Source organism: Neopsephotus bourkii, unplaced genomic scaffold, assembly GCF_033783945.1.
Source record: "Neopsephotus bourkii isolate Nb327-2 ecotype Australia unplaced genomic scaffold, CSIRO-AGI_Nbou_v1 NB_1234, whole genome shotgun sequence".
Lineage (NCBI taxonomy): Eukaryota > Metazoa > Chordata > Aves > Psittaciformes > Psittacidae > Neopsephotus > Neopsephotus bourkii.
Window position 1 is genome coordinate 5,039,449 of NW_026901719.1, and position 22,343 is coordinate 5,061,791.

The 22,343-nt window shown below is 38.8% G+C and overlaps 1 protein-coding gene across 7 annotated transcripts in view; it reads left to right on the forward strand.

Moving 5' to 3' along the window:
* The window catches only part of CNKSR2 (connector enhancer of kinase suppressor of Ras 2), a 212,526-nt gene that overhangs the window by 12,487 nt on the left and 177,696 nt on the right, over positions 1–22,343 (forward strand). The window lies entirely within an intron of this gene.

The following is a 22,343-nucleotide window of genomic DNA, read 5'->3' on the forward strand; positions in this document are numbered from 1 at the left end:
GACTTTTTGCTGTGACATATGTGACTTAAGTTTGCTCTGTGCACTGTAATCCAATTGCTTTGTTTAGTCAGGTGAATATTTTTATTTTGTTTTGAATTTTAGCTTTTGTTTTAATCATTAAATGTGCATATTTAATTAAGATACGTTATTAAAGAATAGATTCTCACAATGGGATGTGTGCCAGTTCTTGAAATGAAGTCATGCTTGTCAGGAAATAGTAAATAATTAGCTTAGTAAGGTTTAAAAGATGTGTCTTACAAAACATTAGCCCCTGTAATGAGTGCAAAGTGGCAACAGCACATAAATATCAATTGTTTTTCTTCTGTTTGAATATGAGTTTTCTTAATCTGAATTAAATTTTCTTTTGACAGTTTAATGAAACAAGCAAGAAGGGATGTTTATCTTTTGAGAAACTAGAGTTTTCCATCTCAGAACAATGACATGTTTTGAACTGAAGGGGAACAGTCCAACATTCATACAATAATCTTATAATCTATGTTCCCCAAACCATGTTAAAAATAAGAAACTACTGTCCAACAAATCCCCATTTAGCTGCAAAGGGGAATCTTGGATTCTCAGCTTTGCTTTCACAACTGTTTGTATTTTGCTCTTCACTTTGTCCAAAATCTTGAAATACTCCTGGGAACAAGGGTTTGGAGCATAAACTGTTCCCTGTGCTCCTAAATACCTTGAGTATTCTGACTAATGTGCATGTGTGTGTATGTGTGGCTGGTGTGCCCAGGGTGGCATTAGCAAGAACAGGATTTGGAGACAAGGATGGGTCTGTCTCCATCCTAATTTGATCAGACAAAACTGTCTGCAGTCATGCCATGAAAGAGTAGCTTTTGATGACTGTGGTCTTAAATGCAAGCACTGAATTTCTGTCTTTATGTGCATGAGTGGGTCTGGGCACAGTAACTCCTCTGCTAATAATGCACTGTGCATTAGGCTTTTTATCAATGTTTCTGATGTGTCCCCTGGCCCATGTGGGGGGAGGAGAAAAGACAAAGCCCTTCTTAAGGGTGCACCTCTAGCCCAAAGCAGGAGGGAAGTGGGAACACTGTGTTGAAATACATAAGCGTAATGTGGAAAGCAGAGCAAGTTGAGATGAGGAAAAAAGATCTACTATGCATACTTTTTACAAGGGCATGTAGTGACAGGACAAGGGGGAATAGCTTTAAGCTGAAAGAGGGTAGATTTGGGTTAGATTTTAGGAAGAAGTTATCTACTCTGAGAACTGTTGAGGCACTGGAACACACTGCCCAGAGAAGCTGTGTATGTCCCATTCCTGGCAGTGTTCATGGCCAGGTTTGGATGGGGCTTTGAACAACCTGGTCTAGTGTGTGGCGTCGCTGCCCATGGCAGGGGGGTTGTAACGAGATGATCTTTATAAGGTCCCTTCCAACCTAAATCATTCTGTGATTATGTGATTCTGTCACTTTTGTTTTACATTAATTTTGATTTTCATTTTTGAAGTTGTATTTGTAAATGCTTGATTCAGGAGCCATGTGGTATGAGATGTAACCTTGGGAATAAGAAATTGCCTTTGCTAATGAGCAAATATTTCTGTAAGATTAATAAAAGAAAAACAAAACTGAACAAGTAATGAAGAAAATTCCCTGCATTTAGTAATACAGGGATGCTTACCAAGCAGCCAAAACCTGAGATATCTGGTACTGAAACTATGTAGCCATTATGCAAAGTAACAGCATATTGCTGTGGGTACCTGTCCTGGCTTCAGTTAAACCGCCACGGCTCCATTTTTGACTAACACAAAACTTTTGTACTCAGTACTGGAAGGCCTTAGAAATCCTACATTTCATTTTGTATGAAACTCTTGTCTCAGGTGTATGAACAGAACTACAGAAAATGGTTCTTTATGCCATTGATTTTTTTTTGCCATGTGCTGCTGGACAGTACCGTTGGACTTTCTAGTGAGGTACCAGTATTTCGCCAGCAGGTGAATGGGCTGCTTGTCACCCACTCTATCCCAAGGCCCCTGGCTCCTCCTCAGTACAGGAGAGGGAGGAGGTTAAATGCCTTGCGTCATCTTTAAGTGTGCTGAAGCACTTCTAACTGCCTGCTTTTCTCAGTGAAAGAAATTTGTCATGTAACAGCTTTATATGCCCAGCTAATTAAAACAACTACATTATATTACCCTCCATGTATCCTATTTGGTATGCAGAAATTGTTTGCACTTGACAGATTTATTTCTTGTTGATGCTGGTTTTGTAAGTCGCTGATGTCTTTGACTTACATAATAAGACATAAAGACTTTTTAGACATTGGAAAATACAAAGATTTGTTAATCGTTAACACAGAAAACATTTTCAGTCTTGCTTATCATCCGAAGATACAGTTTATTCTGTGTGTGTAAATGCTTCAGCTTTATGGCAAGACTAAGTTGAATGACATATTGTTTGATACATGAAGCTTGGGAATGTATTTTAAATACAGAAATCATTATAACATGGTTTCTCTCTGCTAGCAACCCTTTTAAAACATGTCAGGCAGGAAAAAATGCCTTTTTTTAGTGAAGAGGCATGATTCTCTGTTTTTTTCTAAGACACTCAGTGGTGGTTGATGCCCTTCAGATTATTCGAAGCCCTGTATATTTTTCCAGTGGTCTCCTCATTGCACTGCTTTGATTTCTTCCATATGGACCTGAGTGTGCACAGGTGGGACTTGAAGACTGCCATGCCACCTGTCACTCCTCATTTGAGACCTGGAGGTCTGAGGAATTTCATCCAGCTGGGAAGCTGGATTGGCTGTTGATATGGAGCCACCTTCTAAACAAATCATGTGTACCCTGCTTTTCGTCCTATCTTTTTCTCGTGCCAGAAGCTGTGGGGTGGACTGAGGATTAACAGCCCCACTAACTTTTGTCCCAGATGTCAAGCACTCCCTTGACAAATTCTTTGGTGGTCATATTGGTGCAGATTCTGTAGCCCGTTGAAAAGGGAAAAAGTAATTAGTAGTTTCTTAAAATTTCACGAAGTTTCCATTCAGTATATTGTTGCTGAGTCTGTTGACTGAATAAGTTGGCATCTTTTGCAAATACAAGAGTCTGAAAAATGAAGACCAACCACCCCTACCTCCAAAAAGGAGGGGATAGAGGAGGGCTTGAATAGGTACCTTTCTTCACCCCTAAGCAGAGAATCCCTCAGGGACATCACAGCCTGAATGGCACAGCAGAAAAGGTGAAGTGAATTATTGGGTAGGTTGTTTGAAGGGAGAGAGCTGTTAGCCAAGTGATAGTTGAGCACACTTCTGGCTGGGTAGCAGAAGCTGTCACAATTTGCCACCTGGACTGCCATTGTTCTGACTCAATGTAGGATGAAAGAGAGTGTTTGTAGTTCAAAATGGGGTATTTTAGGAGAGGCAAGCCAACTGGATGAGTGCCTCTTGTCTTAGGCTCTGTAAATGTAGGTTTTGTATAAATGAGTTTGTCATACATGAAAAGAGGGAGGCAATGTATGACTAGAAGGATAAAGAAGAGTACTGAAAGTTTTTGGTTTATGTAGATTATCTGATTAAATGATTTTGAGCAGGAAAACACCAAAGGGAGCCCTTTGGTGTAAAATCCTTGCCTGCTATAAACTGTAGGTCTACTTTGATCTTGCACAGTGCTTATCACTGCTACAATGATAAGCAAGACACTACAAAACACATTTGTGCTCATGACAAATAAACAAATACAGCACCTAAACCTATTTCTGAAGTTCCTTGAAGCTGTGTGAGGAATATCAGAGCTTTGACAAAATACTGATACCTGGTGTTTCTGTGGCTATGGGCTGGATCTGCAACCCATTTGTTACAAGGGCAGGAGGGGCTTCAGTACATATTGCTCAGTAGGTTACCAATTATGAGTCAGGTCATAATAAGACTTTTAAGGTTTTTTAAAAGACCAGGCGGTCATTTGGCAAGTCTGTATAGTATGTTCTGTGTTAAAACATCCTCAAAATATCGGTTGAGGTCCTGAGGAGTACTCATTATTAAAGTCAAAATAGATGCTGACATTCTTATAAGCTCTAACTTTTATTTACACCAATATTTATAATGGCTTTTAAAGGAATGTTTTCGTGGGTATTTACAGACTTTCTCAAGGAAAATTTGAAATGACATCATCAGTTTGAGACTAAGCCTTTTCTGTTCTTGAGTCTGCATAAAAGGATTGATGATATTAAAATACCGAGACTGGTAGGAAAAGAAACATAAATAGAAATTACAGAAAACTGAAGTAACTAATCTGACGTGTCTTGAATAAACTATGCACTATTTCTCCCACCTTATTTCATAATGGTAAAATATTATGACGAATGCTTATGGCATTTACCATGCACTAAGGCTGGTCACAGGGAAGACTAGGTTTTGTGCTTTTGGTAGAGGGACTAAATGAAGGCTTTCTCTGCTTCTCTCTGGCAGCTACTGGTGTGGGCACCAGACTGTTGCTGGGTGTAAAATTAGCTGGCATGTGAGACAGGCCTGTGTCCAAAGTCAGGGTGCGGGAAACTCTCCTGGTTACCAAACCTCTTTCAGTTTGGTCAATCTGCAGAAAGCAAAGGGGTTTAATATTGTGTTTTTAATAAGAGATAGGTTTATGAGATCACTGGTTGGTTGCCGTTGTACAGAAGTATGGATGGTGTGTTGCACAGGGAAGTCAGAAAGCCTCCTTGGTAGGTAGGCATGAGCTGAGGCACCTGCAAAGTCCTATATGACACTGCCATAAAGGCTAACTCTCTGTAACTGCCACTTAAGCTTCCAGGTCTGCAATGTTCTGATTCTGACTCAAGCAAAACAAAAAAGTCAGCTTTATTCATCCCTCCACAGTGTGGAGAGCTCTGTAACAATTGACATTTTTGTCATGTTTTGAACACTCATTAGCACTTCAGATTAGCTATTAAAGGACATGAAACGTTTAATCACCATGTCTTTTCTTCTTAGCAGTAGTCACTAATGCAGTGCTTTAAAAGAAAAAAATTGTAATTAAGTGAAAAAATGTACTTTAACAGTTTTACTTGGGATGCAGCAATTTCAAGCAATGAGATTATTGGCCTAAGCAAATTACATTTTCTTTTCCCTGAAATAATGTTTTTAAACTCCTGAAATCTCAAAACAGTTATAATTCTGAATGTCATGCAGAAGCCTGGGAGATCCTCTTTCACTGCTTCTAAATGTTTTGACATTTTTTGTGTTTGGTGCAAAGGTGAATACTTTTACTCACGATTGAAAGTAATGATTTCTCATCTTCTAAAGGTCCGCAATTTAGTGAAATATTTTATGTGTGATACAGCACTGGTTCTGTAGCAGTGACATATTCATTGAATTGTTTTTTTCTTCCCTAGCACTAGGTAGCTATTTAAAAAGTTATTTTGGACAGACTTCTGTCTAACTTTTTTTTTTTTCCCCCAAAAAGGAGCTCTTTCAATTATAGATTAAAGGAAAATTTATAAGCCTCAGAAATCCTCAAAATACTGAAGCACAGTCTCTTACTATGTTTTCAGCCTTATATTGAAAAGGTTTCAAGTAGCAATAAAAACGTAACAGCTAATTTCCTCAGGGGTCCGTAATAGTAGGACCTTTTTCTTAAATCGAGATCTGTTCCTCTGCATAAAATTGGCATTCAAGAAAAATAATTTTCATGTAAGTATTTTTATTCTAAAAATACAGAATGCATGAAAGATTGAAACACTCATTTTTAATAGTATATTCTGGGGAACTCTGAAGGGAATGTCATGGGAGATAGTGAAAGTTTGCTAATCAGTCCCTGTCCTTTTCTCTGCTGTTCTAAATGGATGAGACCTGTCCCAGGCTGTGGTGGGAGAAGTCGTCAGGATGGATTCATGCTGTGAGGATCTCCCCCAGCTTTGCCAATTGAGAGCACACACGCAGCTTTGTACTGGTGGCGATGCCTGGCAGTGCGGTGTGTGACAAGGCAGCACATGGCATCAGGGATCCATCCCACTGTGGCTTCTTGCAGCTTCTCCCTGGCCTTGCTAGGAGTGGCTGGCTGGCTGGCTGCCCACCTGGGGAAGCTCTGAGCAGAGGTCAGATGGATTTTAGGTAGAGTTAGGGGGTGATCAAAGCAGTTTTTCCTGGCTAGAATGGAGACAGAGAGGGACCCAAAATATTCGTGCTGCAAGGCATGGGCAGGATTGCCCATGGATTAGTACCTGAGAATTAGGTGTAGAAGAGAGGTGACTTCTGTGGCTGTTGCTTCCTCTTGCATTGATGCATTGGTTCCAGGCTGAGGCACACTTCTTTCAGTTTCCCCCAGCCACCCATGGAGAAAGTCAGTGGATCACAAATGATGACTGCTACAGCCAAAGGTCTTGGGAAGAACTGAGATGCAGGAAAACAGAACTTTTGTTTCCCATAAATGCTGAATGGTAAAGTTTTCTTTTAGAAGTAGCTGAAAACCTGACCAAGAATAACAATACCTATACCCATGCCAGTGGGGTAAATTTTTCTGTTGGCATTTAGAGTAGTGAGAGTGGGGTTTGCAGAAGAAAATCTGCTCCTTGGAACTTAGCTTCTTTCATAGAGCAAAAAAAAAAATAAAAATCCCACACCTCTCTGCAGGCTTGGCTAAAGTGCAGGTTTGGTGGTGAGAAGCGGGAAAGGTGAAATTGAAGAGTAAGATGCAAACAAAAAAAAGGTCAGTTATTACTAAAACTAAATATATTTTTGTGGGCTTGACAATACAGAAAATATTTCTTTAGAAAATGGAAGAAGGATTGTATATAATTCACTGTTTGTAGAATCCTAAAAGTATGTTTATCCTTGACAAAGTGTCTTAGGGTCTCAGAAACCAGAAGATATTATAGGCACTTCCCAAGGAGACATTTGAGACCTTGCCTTTTGAGATTTCAGTGCAGGATTTGAGCTGGAGAGCCTCTTCATGTGGACAGTGTGTTAGGTTTGAGGTTCTACATGGATTAACTCCTTGGAATTTAATTACCAAGTACTGCATGTTAAAAACACTTGCCGATTTTGTTTTGCTTTTTTTTTTTTTTTTTTCCTAATACCTAACATGGAACAATATTGAAGACCAAATTCAGAAAACTTAGGAAGTGAGTTATTTTACCAGTATTCAAGCGTTTCTAGATAAAATCCAATAATTAAAGAAATCAGTAGGCCTTATGTTTATGTAAATATGCATTAGAATTCATTTTGGAATGTATTCTATATACTAGCCCTGTCTGGTAGAGTGTTTAAAGTATGTTTTTTTACTTTTCACCAGCTAATGTTTTGAAATTTTCACAGTATTCTAAGGTAATGACATTAATTTCAGAGGACTGTGAAGGGCATACTTAGGTCTGATGTTTATGCTTTCCATAATAACAATTAAATTATTTAGTCTCTTCTTGCTAACAGCTTAGAGGACATGAGTACCTCCACAACTTTCTGATAGAGCTAAAGCTTCATCTAATCAGGTGCACAAGCTCACACATAAAGCTCTAGTGTGATCTACTCTAGTTTCAGTAGGAGTATTCACATTCTTGAAGTTAAAATCATGGACAGTCTCAGCAATTAGGCCTGTATTTGACAACTTACAATGTCTCTGAGGTACATACACCTCAGAAACCTTATTCTGGAGATTTTATGATTTTGACTTTTTTATTTCTGCAGTGTTATATTGTGTTAGCATCTAGCATTCTATCTGCATGTAGTTATTCCATAGTTACTTTACTGAGGGTGGTATGTTTTGGGGCTGTCAATAGCTGTGAAAATAATGTAATAATGAATACTCCTGCAAAAGTACTTGTGTACTGACAACTGTTCCTCTGTTTTACCTGGAAAGGAAGGTTTACCTTCAGAAAAGCTAAAAAAAAACAGTGCATGTTTTTTAATGTATGTACTCTCAGAAACTTTTACTAGTTGTTCTCATTCACAGCATTTTTAAAACATTGTTTTCTCACTGCTTTTGTTTATTTGCTTTTAATTATTTTAAAACATTTGGGCATTCACAGGGCATTTTTTTCCTCAAAATGGGAATAGGCCTTCTTGAGATAATTTAGCAAGTACTGTTGCTACCAGTTGTCTTTGATATGCATTTAAACTTGCTAATTTACTTAGCAAAATTAAAAAAAAAACCCTCAAAAATTTTAGGACCTTATCATTTAATTTGGGCTGTAAAAGTGTCTAATCCTCTGTGTCCAAATTAGCCTTCCTCATCCTCCGTGGAGAATGAGGGGAGAGACATTTTGGGATGGAGTTCAACAGCATCATGCCAAACATTAAAAGATTGTTTGCACAGCTGTGTCTAAGCAGTGACCAAACTGTTAAACAACCTAGTGGGGGGAAAATGAATAGAAACTCCTGTTGGCCAGAGGACTGAGTTTCCTGGACAGTGCTCAGGACGTAATGAAGTCATTGCACATGCTGGGTCAAGGCTTTTACCCATATTTTCCTCTTGTGCTTGGGAATAATTCGTGCTTCACTTTTTCGTAATAATATAATTGGCTTAAAGCATCTGAACAAAATTCTGTACTGACGAATGATGCACTGTAGTGTACTTACCTATAACTTCAATTAGGAAACCTTTCCCTGTCAGTAAACTGATTCACTGATATGAGAGGAGACAGTGCCTGTATATCTGTCTTACTTCCTTGCAAATTGTAGATTATGAAAGTGGACTACTGAGCAGTAATTTAATCAGTGGCATCAGAAGAGCATTAAGCTCCATTAAATGTTGGGTCACCATCAATGTCAGATGAGTATTAAATTATGGCTTGCAACTTAGCGATACTCATCCAAAAGGCAGTGCTTCGGCTCTTGGCAAGCATCTAACAGTTTATTATGGAGCAGATGCTTCAGCGCTTAACATATGACTGCAGTGTCAAGTTGTGTCAGAGAAGATGGGCCTAACACTAATGTGGTGCTCAGACTTTGTGAGACACGTGTTAGCAAATTACCCCCTACCTGAACAATGTGGGTTAAAAGCGTTTCATTAATTGGCTTTCCTGTTGAATGCTTGGAAGTCAAAGCAGTGCTCTGTCTGCCAAAGGCTGGCTTGTAATGTGCATAGGTTATTATAAAATTCTCTCTGCAAATGGTGGAGGTGTAGTTCTGCTGATAAGGAGGGAGGATCCCTACAGGCTGCTGAGTTTGAATTTTTATGTAGAAGAAACATAGTTTTCTTTCTGTTTCTGGCACACCATAAATATTACCAGCCTGATATTTGGAAGATCACTTGGATCCTTCCATTGCTAGTCGCATATTTTCCATGTAAGAGCACTAAGGTGAAATTGTTAATGCTTTTTCTGGGTGGATTCATGGATGTTAGCAGCAGTTCTCATGCACCAGCTAAATCATTGAGCCTCTTGTCAGACTGCTGTATGGCTTATGCCACTTAAGAAAGCTGCGTGCTGCAGGAGATGCTGACCTTGGAACTGTGCAGAGAGAGGAGGATGAAAAACGGATGCTAGTATAAGGTGGCTTTCCCATTCCTTTTTAGGTGCAGAGGGAATAAGGAGGAGATAAAAGAGGAGAGGGACTGGGTTGGGCTGGTAGAGTAGCAGGTGTACAGAAGAAAATTTTTGCTGCTGGTGGTGGTGAGAAAGGAATTAATGAGAGTGACATTGATAGGGGTAAAGCTTACGTGGTCTTTACACAGCTTGGTGGTAAGATGGGTTCTCCAAGTGGGAATCCTAACAAGATTTCCCTGCCCATCTGCTGAAGATGGTGGTCAGGCTTCTTGCCAAAATCTTGCCAATGGTTGAGATTTTCTTATCTGATTGTAACCACAAGTTGGCCAAATAATCTTATGGTCACAATATCTTGGCAGGATACGTTACAGGCTTTTCATTTATCAAGGATTGCATAGCTGGTGCTCAGATGTTGCCAACTAAATTCTTGCTACTGTGCAGAAACTGTAGTACTTCTGTTTTGTGCAGTGGGTTGCAGATGGGAACGCTGCAGTTTCAGCTGAAGGAGCCTAGGACAGCTGGGCAGAAGCTAGTGGTCTTCAGGGAAGACTCCTATCATCTGGCTGCAGGACAGGCTGACTGAGCTGATCGCTGGTGTATTGCAAAACCTCTCCAGTCAGAAGTTTCCAGAATCTCCTGCTCATAAGTTTCACCCTAAAATTTGGTGTTCATCTGCTTCCTAAAAAGTACTGTCCCAGAAATCTGCATGTCCTATATTGTTATACTGTTGCTTTTATTTTTGAAAATATAACAAGTTGAAAATTTAAATACTAAGTATTAATATTAAAGCTTCAGAATTTTTTTTTTCCACTTTTGTCCCTATTGCAGTTGTGAAATGGACCATTGTTCAGAGAACCAGATCTGAAGGGACTTCAGCAGAGGAGAACCTGTCCTGAGAAGGGGAATTGCACCTTATCTTTATAGGCATTATCATTGCCATTTACTATGTGTCAGTGCTTAAATTCATGCATGTTTTACTATTAAAAGCCCTGCTATTTCTGAAATAGTTCAAGTTAGTGAAGTGATTCTAAAAGAATTGAAGAGTTTTAAGATATTACTGTTACTTAATTGAAAGCTGAAATAATACATAAGCAGTAGGATGCATGTGATGCAGTGAAAGATTAGAATGCAGCTATCAATATGTGTTCAACAGACAGGTGAGCCTTGGAAATGGTGGTGGAAATGATGGATTTGGTACCTTAGAGCAGGTACTTAGAAATAAAGATGTCCTCTGTCTTTCAAAACCCACACTTTTTTAGTTCAGGTTCAGAAAGTTTAAAGAAACCATGTTTAATGAGTTCTTAATGAGAGCGAAGGAGTTTGTGGTACACTATCCTATGCTGACTGATACAAGAAATTAGTTCTGCAAGCCAGGGATATTGCAGAATAAAAGATGAAGATCACACAAAGGAAATCAAAGTTCAAAATTAATTCAGTGGTAAAACTTTATATGGTTGTGTTTTGTTTTGTGGTGTTTTTTTTTTCCTTTTATCTCATGAGCTATGGCAGTAATATTCTAGAGGTTGTGGAACTGCAGCTTCAGTTAAATCTCAGCTCTGATTTAGTTTGCCATGCCTTCCACATGGTTTGGGGCAAGGCTGTTTGTAAGTATGGCTAAGAAAAACACGAGAGCATCACTTAACCTTGTGCTGTCTTCTGGAATGCATGAGTAGAGGTCTCACTGACTGCATTTTCTGTGGCGTTTCTGGCCTCTTTCTACATGAATTGCTTGGGAAGCAGTGTGGTGTGCATCTCCCACCTCCCCACTGATGGCTTTCTATGTTGCCTGCAACACAGGCAAAGCGTGGGGATTTCAGGTTTTTCTTTGGGCCAGCATTAAGCCTGTGAATTGATTAAGTAATTGTGTGTAAAAGTATGCATTATGAAGTGTTAGTAGCATTAAAGTGCAATATTTTGCACAAATCTCTGTAGTGTGTAATACTAATATTTAATGGAGTACCTACCTCATCCTGCCTTTGGGAAGAAGCTTCAGGGACAGGTTTCATATAGTTCATTTAGTGCTATGTAGTTACTAGTGAAAAACAAATTGTTGTTAATTTTGTGTGATGCGTGCACACAGTACTTTCCATGTGAGCGTTCATTTCTCTTTCCTGGGGATATAACATTAACGAGACTTGAATGAGACTAATATGTCGCTGTGGATTAATTCAGTCTTTGAAGGGTCTAATTCCTAGTTACTGCTTTGTGCTCGTATGGATAAATTGCACGAGCAAGTGATTATACAAAATGAGAAACTGACTAAAGTGTAACTTAGGTTGTCACTTCAATAGATTAAAAAAAAACCCAACCCCAACTGTTTTTAAAATTTATGCAAAGCTGATAACACTATTTAAAAAAAGTATATTGCCAAAGAAAATAGAAAAAATGACAAATTTATTTTGCCATTCTCTAGTTGTGTGGATTGAACTCTCACTTTACAAGTTTAGGGTTCATATGGTAGATTTTACATTATGGAATGTGTTCTCTTCTAATGAGCAAGAGGGAGAGTGGGGAAGAGCAGGCAGGTAAATTTGTCTTTACATGTATTTTTATGTAGAGCTCTCTATGTTGAATATAGTTCAAGGCAGAATGTCTTCCCCAAGAAGCTTAAAACTGAACTGTTTTAAACTTAATATACACTGGATCTGTGCATGTCAGACCATAATAAAGCTGTACTTGTAGGGCTGTTTATGGAGTTATTTGAGCATATTCTGTCCAATTAAGGGTGATGTCTTTATGGTTTCCCTCTTAATTCTGAAACCCTCCCTGAGAGAAGGCAGATAAAGCCAGTGAACAGTGGATGATTTTAGTGGTATTAGAGGGAAAATCAAATACAGGGGAAGGAAGAATAATTTGGAGCATGGATGGAAGCCATCATCTAAGCACTCCCATCCATGCCTAGTATCTTGTTCACTTTCGCTTCAGGGAGAGGTTCCACGTAAATGTAGCAAAAAATGAGGATTTACTGGTGTTGCAAAATGAATTGCCTTGTTTTTAACCATGCTGCTGGGCTGCATGAAATCCACAGACCCCATGTGGTGGTATCACCAAATAAATCGTGAAGCCTTGTCTGAACCATCAACAGATTTCTCCAGTGGGTGGGAGACAGTGGAAAGTACTGAGATAAAGGAAGGCTTTAACAACTGTTGTATTATTTCTTCTGTGACATAATGTTCCAGCTTGCTCTGAAAGGATGGATGCCTTCTGGCATAATAAATTCTTTACAGCAAAGCTGTTTTTTTGTGGTGAAGAACTATAATAAAGCCTGTGGCAGTGCTTATTTGACTATTTTGCGTAGTAGCATATATTAGCCCTTGTGAGGGAGGGAGAAGAGGAATGACTTTCTTGTGACAACTACAGCAAGTTCAGTGTGGCTGCTCCAAAGCATGCTGTAAAAATACAAACATGGGAAGGTATTTGAAAGAACAGACAATAGTTATTTACTTACTTGGTTAATGTCAGGGGTATGCTTGGCTTAAATAAACACCTTCTGACTGTCTTACATATTATACTTGGTTTTCCCCTTTAATATATGATTAATTTGTATTTTACAGAAGAAGATGGTTACTGAGATATTGTATGTGAAGTGATGGAAGTGATGATTAGAACTGTAGCTTTCTCTTTCTTCTTCAAGGCACTCCTACACATATCAAAGTATTTGACCAGTGATTTTAAGCTACAGATGTTTCTTTGTCATGTGGAGGGGGATGCACAGCTTTTTCTGCCCACAAATCTAAAACCATCCCAAATCTCACACTGTGCTGAATTGTGCGAACTTCTGCTAAAGAGAGCTTCAAGCCTGGGAATTGCATGGGCGTGTGAGAAGGAAGAATGAACGGGAGGGAGTTCACTTGGAGTTTGAAGAAACTTTCCCTCCTGCCTGTCTGCTGTAGGCTTGGATATCTGATGGCTTTGCACTTCCTGTAGTCATATGTGCTAGTGTGAAACACAGCTGCAGATAATCATGGGAGACAGTGAAAAGCTATGGAAAATTAAGACTTTTGTATCTCAAGTCCTGAGAGAGTGTTTCAGCCTTATAGCCCCTTCTGAACTGTTGAAGAAGCAAGAACCGCACCTATTTAGACAAAGCCTCCCATCCTCAGGGGATATGGTGGTGAATTGCAATGCTTACAGTGATATTTGAGAATTTGGTAGTTCGTCATTGCTGTGCAGTATGAAATGGTTCAGAAGGCTGTGCATTCATGCACTTTGGGTCGGAGATGTGCAACCGTAGCCCCAGGGCTGGGACAGATGGAGGGCTGGTTTGCTTTGGGCAGATTGTACCCTCACTAGCGCTTTCCATCTCTGGCACTGATTGCTGGTGTGCTTGAACCTGATGGTACTCACTTCAGCCTATCTTAATATCATTAGCACTCCCTGTTTGCTTGAGAGATCTGTTGGAAAAGAAATAAAGACACACGGTGTTGTTACATGGACAGTTGTTCTCCCCATGTAAAACACCGATGTAATTTTTTTGTTTGCAGGCACCACAATATTATGTTTCGCAATAAGCTGTGTTTTTATCTTGGAAGATGCTTTGTGCTGATACAGAGAGAAAGCTCCATAAACTCTAAAGTCAAAAGGACATTGCTGAGAAAAGTTTTTTGTTGTGCTTTATAAATAAATTCTTAATTTATAATGTATTTCTTAATTCATAATTTGCTTTATATTTTAGGGGAAAGCAATTACTAATAAAGTTAGTCCTTATAGTCTGAGGTATGGTAACAAGTTGTTAGGGAACATCAAATCCCAATAGTGTTAACGACGTAGACAGATGTTATACAATGAGTCATTTTAGAGGAGAGAAATGGTAGCATTTAAAATTAAAAAAAGTATCTGATGTAACACAAAATAATACATGTCAGTTAATGGTATTTAGAATCCTAATTTTGTACTCTTGATAGAAAAATGCTTATTTAGAATCATAGAATCATAGAATAGTTACGGTTGGAAAGGACCTTAAGATTATCAAGTTCCAACCCCCCTGCCATGGGCAGGGACATCTCGCAGTAAACCATATCACCCAAGGCCTCGTCCAACCTGACCTTGAACACTGCCAGGGATGAAGTATTCACAACCTCCCTGGGCAACCTATTCCAGTGCCTCACCACCCTAACAGGAAAGAATTTCCTCCTTATAGCCAGTCTAAACTTCCCCTGTTTAAGTTTTAACCCGTTACCCCTTGTCCTGACACTACAGTCCCTAATGAAGAGTCCCTCCCCAGCATCCCTATAGGCCCCCTTCAGATACTGGAAGGCTGCTATGAGGTGTCCATGCAGCCTTCTCTTCTCCAGGATGAACAGCCCCAACTTTCTCAGCCTGTCGTCATACAGGAGGTGCTCTAGTCCCCTGATCATCCTCGTGGCCCTCCTCTGGATTTGTTCCAACAGCTCCATTTCCTTTTTATGTTGAGGACACCAGAACTGCACACAGTACTCCAAGTGAGGTCTCACGAGAGCAGAGTAGAGGGGCAGGATCACCTCCTTCGACCTGCTGGTCACGCTCCTTTTGATGCAAAGATAGTTGCAAGTATGCTAAGATAGTTGCAGTGTATTCTAGTTAATGTGTGATAATTGGAGCAGAACTTTGAGAAAGAAGTTAAACGTTGATTGGACCCAAGAAGGCTTCCCTTTCCTGAGGTATTATTCTGCAAACTGGCATACATGTGAACAATTGGAAGGAGAATGATTATGAGTGTGAAGACTGGAAAGTGAAGCAAACAGAGTAGAAATAAAAGTAGCTGTTGAGGGATCTGCCTCTATTAGCTAGCCAGCATGAATTTTATGGAGAAACAGAAATTTGTTTAATGTTTTGTGCCAGGACAATGTCTCCTTGTATATTACTTTGTACAGTCGCTAGCACCATGGAGCTCTGAATAAGACTAGACTAGCTGGATTCTTGTATTAGCATAAAAATGCATTATTACATGTAAAGTGACAATGCTACTTTCTCCTCCTGCTTTTTGCGAAGCTTTGATGGTATATTTCATGGCCTTAAAGCTGCTTCAAAAATCACAAAGACAGAGATTTAAGTAAGGAGAAAGTTGAGACAATGATATTTCCTCTTTGAAATTTTAGGGAAGTACTTCATTCGGTGTTTATAGTCTCATAATCTTGATAATGCTTGGACAATTTACTGAAGAACTGGTTTTGGTAGAATACAATATTTAAACACACTCCCCCCCCAGTAGCCTGTCTATTTTTTCAGAATGCAAGTGGGATTTCGGGGGGGTGGAATTATAGTTCAGACATTTCCACTTTATCTCGAGGTTCCTCCCAAGTTGTGCTGAACTTCTAACCCTGAGTTTAAAATCTGTCATTTTATACATTGAATTCTGCAAGTGACTGCACAGTTTTTCATCCCATCCTCAATGTGGCTGCCCTAGGCCCCTGAAGTTAGAGCAGTGTTTATCAGGAGTAAATGGATGCATTCATTTGATTAGCTTTATTTGAGGGATTCCTGATATTTAATGATGCTGTGAGTTGTTTGACTCCTCTCCCTTTCACTAGCAAGAGATTTCCGCTGCCGTTATCAACCACACTAACTTTTCAGCACACTTCAGCATTTTTTGTGTGCAAAGGCCACAGCTGTAGTTGAACAATGTGGTTGTTGTAATCCAATAATGAGTCCTAAATATAACAATAATTATAACCTTTACATTGAGAACAATATTGATAATCAGGGACACTGATCCTTGAATTTCATAGAAATCAAGCTTGTCACTGGTTGTTGCAGTGTTATCCATGTTTTAAGATTTCAGATACTTTGCAAAACTTGTATGTGCTTGTGTAAAGATTTGGCTTTGCTGTACAGATGGGTATAATGGAAATAAAAAGCATCCAGAGAAATATGAATGATTACATTTATCAACAGTGAAACAGAAACTTTGGATAATATTCTTGTAATTAGCAAGTCTAAATTGCCATAATAAGCCCTGATTATAAGTAGTCCAACAGCAAGAACTGATTTTATTGAAAATATTTTGGCCACTGCACTCAGTTCGGTCTTGTGTATCTTTAAATCATGTTTGCAATTGATCTACATGTACACTTTCTTTCTCCCTGTCTTCTTATTTAAATTTCATTTTCATTTTTCAAGAAAATCCGTGTAAAATTTGGTCAGTGTGAAATTCTTTATAAATAGGGCTTTTGACGAGCCATGTATGATTAAGTCAGTCTTGATGAGTTTCCAGTTTTCTGATGAACAAAATTGCCATTTATCGCCAGCATGGTCATACTATTAATATATCCAGGTCTCGTAAGAGTTCATGATCATGAAAAGAGTATATTAGTAGGCACAGAAACAGCAGACACTTCAGAGTTAGATTCCTCAAACAGGATTTGATTTTTAGTTACAGAATTCACAGTGACTCAAGACAGTTTTTCTTTCACCTCAAACTTCTGTTTCAACCTACCACTGTCACTAATACTCTGACTCTCAAGTTCTCACCCGGCACAATGCCATCTCCTTGTTCACTGCTGACTTCTCCTTTGACTACAGGCCCTTCTCCTGGCAAGGACCTTAGGAAGAACAGAGCAACAAGGTCTAAAATATACTTCTATTTCAGTTCTTCATTTTGTGCATCTCTTCAGGAGCCTGGCATGACACCTTATTCATTTACCTCACTGCTGTACACAGTACCTGTGATCTAGCAGCCAGGGTCTCAGCATTTATAATACCTTCAGGAGAGGCTGAATTTGGATTATGTTGCTGCTTCTTATATTTGCTTTTTCTGTACTTTGAGCTGTTCTAGATGAAGTAGCATGTATCCACTGCATATAAAGTGGTTTTTTTTGTATATATTGTATATCTTTTTCATTGTCTAAAAGTGTAGGTTTTGGTTACCAGTACCTCTCAGCTAATGTTTTGACTATGAGCATTCGAAGATTCCTAGAAAAAAATACATCTAGCCTAAACTGCACATGGAAAACATGTAATTGTGTACTATATTCTATGAATATGCACGTTATGTTTGAAAGAATAATTATTTGGATCTTCTCAGTAATTTTTAATTAATTTTTTTTTTTTTTAGTTATATATATATAGAGAGAGAGGAAGGGTGGGGAGCAAGAGAGAATAATTCTACAGAGTGAAGGGCAAATGCATTTTGCAGTTAGAGGGGTTTTGGCTGAAATTGCAGATAACAGTGCACAAAGTGATTGTCCTGGTCATTTGTAATCCAGGCATTTGGCAATTTTTTATTTTTATTTTTTTAATTTTTATTTTTTCCCTTAATCCTTTACCCATTCATAAATCTGGGGCCTGCAATAATCCCCCCCCCCCGTTTTAAATATATTTTTTTCCTGAAGCTGTTTCTGGTGTTTCTTTTGCCATCCTTCCTGCAGTGCTCCTCTGGGATGGGGCATTACATTTTTTCATCCTTCCTCTCTGCAGTAGGCATTTGCCATCTACCACACTTAAAACATTCTGTTCTTTGCTCCGTCTTTTGGCACTGAGAACTGTGACATCTGTTTGTCACATATGAAGCCCAGGAGGTGCTGAAGACCCTGAAGCAGTGAGCATCCCTTACATGAGCATCCCTTATGTGGGCAGAGGAGAAATATCTTTGCCTCATAGGTGGCAAAGCAGCTGACTTGGCTTGCTCCTAGTTTCCATGGTGACATTCAGACTGAGGGATATGGAGAGTTTCCAAATGCTACGTACAGACTGTGGGAAACCTGGCCTTTCCTGGCCTCCCCTCTAGTGTTCTGGTTCACCTAGAGAGGAAGTGTGAGTGTGTACCCCAAATAGGAGCTGCTGTGGTTGAGAGAGTTGCTCACTCTGGGCTGACTGCAGTGTCTGTGCCCAGGAGCAGCTGTCTGGTTGAGGTGGAAGACAGGGAGAAGTTTTCTGGTTGGTTGTCTTGATCTTTGATATAGGCAAAACTTGCATATTTGCATAAATAAAGTGAATAGGCTAGTAGCCTACGATCTCTGAATTAATGAAGCCTAGGTGCAAATGTGTAAGTTGTGGCACAGTCTTTTAATTTATCAGGAACTCAGCTGAACTTTTGAAACATATGTAGGCTCATGCAGTTTCAAAGGTGGTCAATTGTTAAGAATAGTTGGCTTAAATTTAATGTATATTTAGTGGTGAGTTGGGAGAAAACAACTGTGATTTTCTTCTTTTTTTTTTTTTTTCCTGAACACTGAATGTTTTAGTGGTCCCTTTCATCATGCTAGTTCAGGTAAAAATATTATAAATAATAGTTTGTGACCTGAAAACTCATTGGACAGCATGACATAAATGCCCAGTTTATATTAAACTCTAGTGTAATATTAAACTCTAGTGTAATTGTTTTATTTAATGACTTGTTAAACTGTATGTTGCAGTCCATTGCTTGAATTTGTATTTGTTAAGGTGTGAAATGGATGGTGTTCAGGTAGGAGATACTCTTTGTGTTCATATTGAAAGATGAATTTGACTTATATTTAAAGAAAAAGAAAAACCCTAAACCTGTCATTTGTTTTTTGAGAAAGCTCTGTGCCTTTGCCTCCCATGCAAAATTACTCCGTGTATTGTCTATGTGTTATTGCTTTTCAGTAAATGCTGGGTTTACAGAATGAGGATTTGCCAAGGCAAGTTGTCGGTTTACAGCCTCATTCTGATTTACCAGGGGAGCTTAAAAATATACTCTCTTTCCAAAATTTCATGTATGATAGTTAAACCTGTAGTGCTCATCATCTTTCCACTAACCCCAAATGGAAAAGAAGGCTGGTAAGGACACAAACTCTTATTTTCATGGTAGTTTTCCAGTCTTGAAAAAAATTTCTCTTGACACCAATTTGGGGAAGAATATTCTACCTATTTGCCAGTATTTTTGGAATTGTATCTTCTCATGTGTATCTGAGCAGCTGATTAGAAATTATAATTCAGATCTAGACATAGAAAAGGCTATTTTAATACTTTTTAGTCTCCTAGAGGAGGGAGGAAAGACTGAACTGCTTGCAGAGGAGGAACAGACTGTGGGGTCAGAACCTCAGGATATATTTAATGGAGAGGTTCTTTTGAGTTTGAACCAGCACATATGTGGATAACTTTTTCTGACATTGAATTACAGGGTGGTTTGTTGGTTTGCTTGTTTCAAAAGATAAACTGTTACACACTTCAAAATAAGACAATACCTCAGAGAGATCATGAAGTGTGCAGTTCTGGTATTAGTTAGAAGATTGCAAGTGTGGAAGATTTCCCTGGAGGGTAGCGCTGCATCATGCAGTCTTATTCCAGAAAATCATGCGAGTATAAAAAGAAAATTAATCATTTCTTTATAAGTTTCTGTGCTGTTGTAATAAAAAGAATCCATTACATAGAAATATGCCCTATTTTGTATCAGTGAGCCATTAAATGTTGTTGAAGATCTTATGGATTCTGACTTGGCCCACACAAGGTAGAACTCAATGTGGAGTAGGGAAAAAAAAACACCAATCTCCAGAATATTCTACTTGTGAGATGAACTTTTCTAGAGAAGTTTTTTCTAATGCTAAAAGCACTGACTCTTCTGAGCAGTTTCTATTGGAGGTGCTTTCTTTACTTTTGCTATTGTTTTTAATTTGTTTAGTCTCACCGATGAGGTAGATCTTACTTCAAACTTCATAAAGACAGCTGCTTGTGTTCTATTAATGCTCTGTATAGTATACCTTTGTACATAAAACCTCAGGTGTATGCCAGCTGACAAAGATGTGCAATGTATTAGCATCTTAAATGCTCTTCTAGGCCCCAGTCAAACTAGCCAGGAGCCTATAGGGGCATCTGGACAACATTGCCATTGGTAATAACATTGTTGATAAGCTCAGGTGGAAAGCATGCAGGCCAGGGAGGTGCTTCTTGAGTAGTTAGTGTTCTTGGAGGTCTGTGCTGTTTCTATAGAAAAAGAGGAATCTTTAAAGAACGAAGAAAAAAGTTACATTATATAGTGTTTATTTTAAATAGTAGGTCTAAAAAGGAGTTCCATCATACAGCTTTACATTAAGCTCTCTTCTTATTGGAACATCTGTGCCTTTACATAAATCTTGGGGTTATTTTAGGTGAGGAGCACAGTTGTTGAATAATAAGAGACTGTTACTTGTGTATTGACATCACAAAATCTGTTTGATGGGGCCTTATGCACCCCAAATATCATAATGAACCTGATTTTTGGACAGAGGCCACTGTTCTTGAATATCCAGGACTTCTAGATGCTTAGTAACTTTAATTGCACCCATAGCCAGGAACAAAGAATAGTACATAAAAATGAGTTATTTGCTGGGATGCCAGTGGTACAGGGGTTGTGTGACATCCTATGATATTAGGGCATCTGAGGGTAGAAGCGAATCAGATCTTGACAGCTAGAAAAATTTCTTACTATATTGAGGTTTGGTGGATGCTGGATTTGGAGGAGTACCATAAAAGACACAGTGCTCTTAAGAAAGCTGTCCTGTCCCCACCAGCTTCTAGGGTGTTTCTATGAACCTCAGGCACCTGATGTTTTTTGAAACACCTTGTCCTGTCACAAGTTAAATGGCATTATCAGCCAGGAATGCCCTCTCCCTGAAGCTCCCCTAATGTTGATCTGAACACAACAGCGGCTGGCCAGCTGCTGGCAAACAGGGCTGTCTGCCACGGCTCTAGGATGAAAGGTGTGTGTGAGGAATGCTGCCCCTCTTTTCAAGCTATTATTATTTCCTATTTGTGCACAGTTCTGTTTGCAAAAACAATTGCTGCTCTTTAATTAAGAAATAGAATGACAGAAATAAATTACTTTAAAAGGATGTTCTATTTAGGGAACGAGGGGAAGTATTTGTGAGAAGCTACTCTGAAAACGTCATGCAATCTATGTTTAAATTATTTTGTTGTTTCCTGGACGTAGCTTTTACAAGATCGGTGAGTCAAGCAATTGTCAGTAATATTTTTGTTGTCTTAAATTTTTTCTTACCCTATATGAACCATATGCATCCATCTAAATGACGTCTGAATGACAAAAATACATAGATAGCAAGAAGTGGAAGAGTAATGGCTTTATTTAGAATTAACTGTCAGTAAGTATTTATTAGGTGCATCTGTCATGTCTTATTCTGGATTTGTGTTGGTAGTCTCTTAGCTCAGAGATTTTTTGATACCTGATGACGAATATTTTAATGTTATTATTCTCATTCAGCAGTTTGTGTAAGCAGTGTGGGACTTCAGGAATATCAAAAGTACTTACTGCCTTCTTTTATAGTCATTTAGCAAAACCACATCTATGGCCTATTTTTTATACATTTTTAGGTAAATGTTTTATGTATTGTCAAGAGTATTCAATTTCTTTCAAAAAATAAATGCCGTTATACGTTATGCTTGTAAAACAGTTCATGCAGTTAACATAACAGATGGAAAAGTTGGGCTTTGAGAGAAAGTACATAGAAATATGGATAAATCAAGAATGCTCACACCAGATAATTCAAGGTAATTGTATCTTGTGTGTGTGAGCAAGTAAAGTGGATCCAAGATGATTTGGAAAATAAATTATTTCCTTTTGCAACCTAAATTTAAATGTCTAAATGAGTTCTTATAGCACTGGGACTTTTTACATGGCCTTACTATTGGGTGTCAGGTAGAAAAAATACCTGAATTTTGCTGCTGCTTGTCTGCTGATAGTGATGAGCATTGGCTAGCATGTAAGAGAGCGACAGCAGCATTTGGATGAATAGAGCACTTCACTGAAATGCCTTGGGAATATGTAGGGCTCATCCTCTTTGACATGTTCTGAAGCAATGGTGTCTAAGAAAGAGAGAAATTAAGATCTTCCTCTTGTACATCACACTGATTATGCATGTGTTGTGTTGTTTTACACTGAAACGTTACTTTTGATTAACAAGCAGTTCTAACAACCCCAGTTCCCTCAGCTGCTCCTCATACAGCTTGTGCTCTAAGCCCTTCACCAGCTTCATTGTCCTT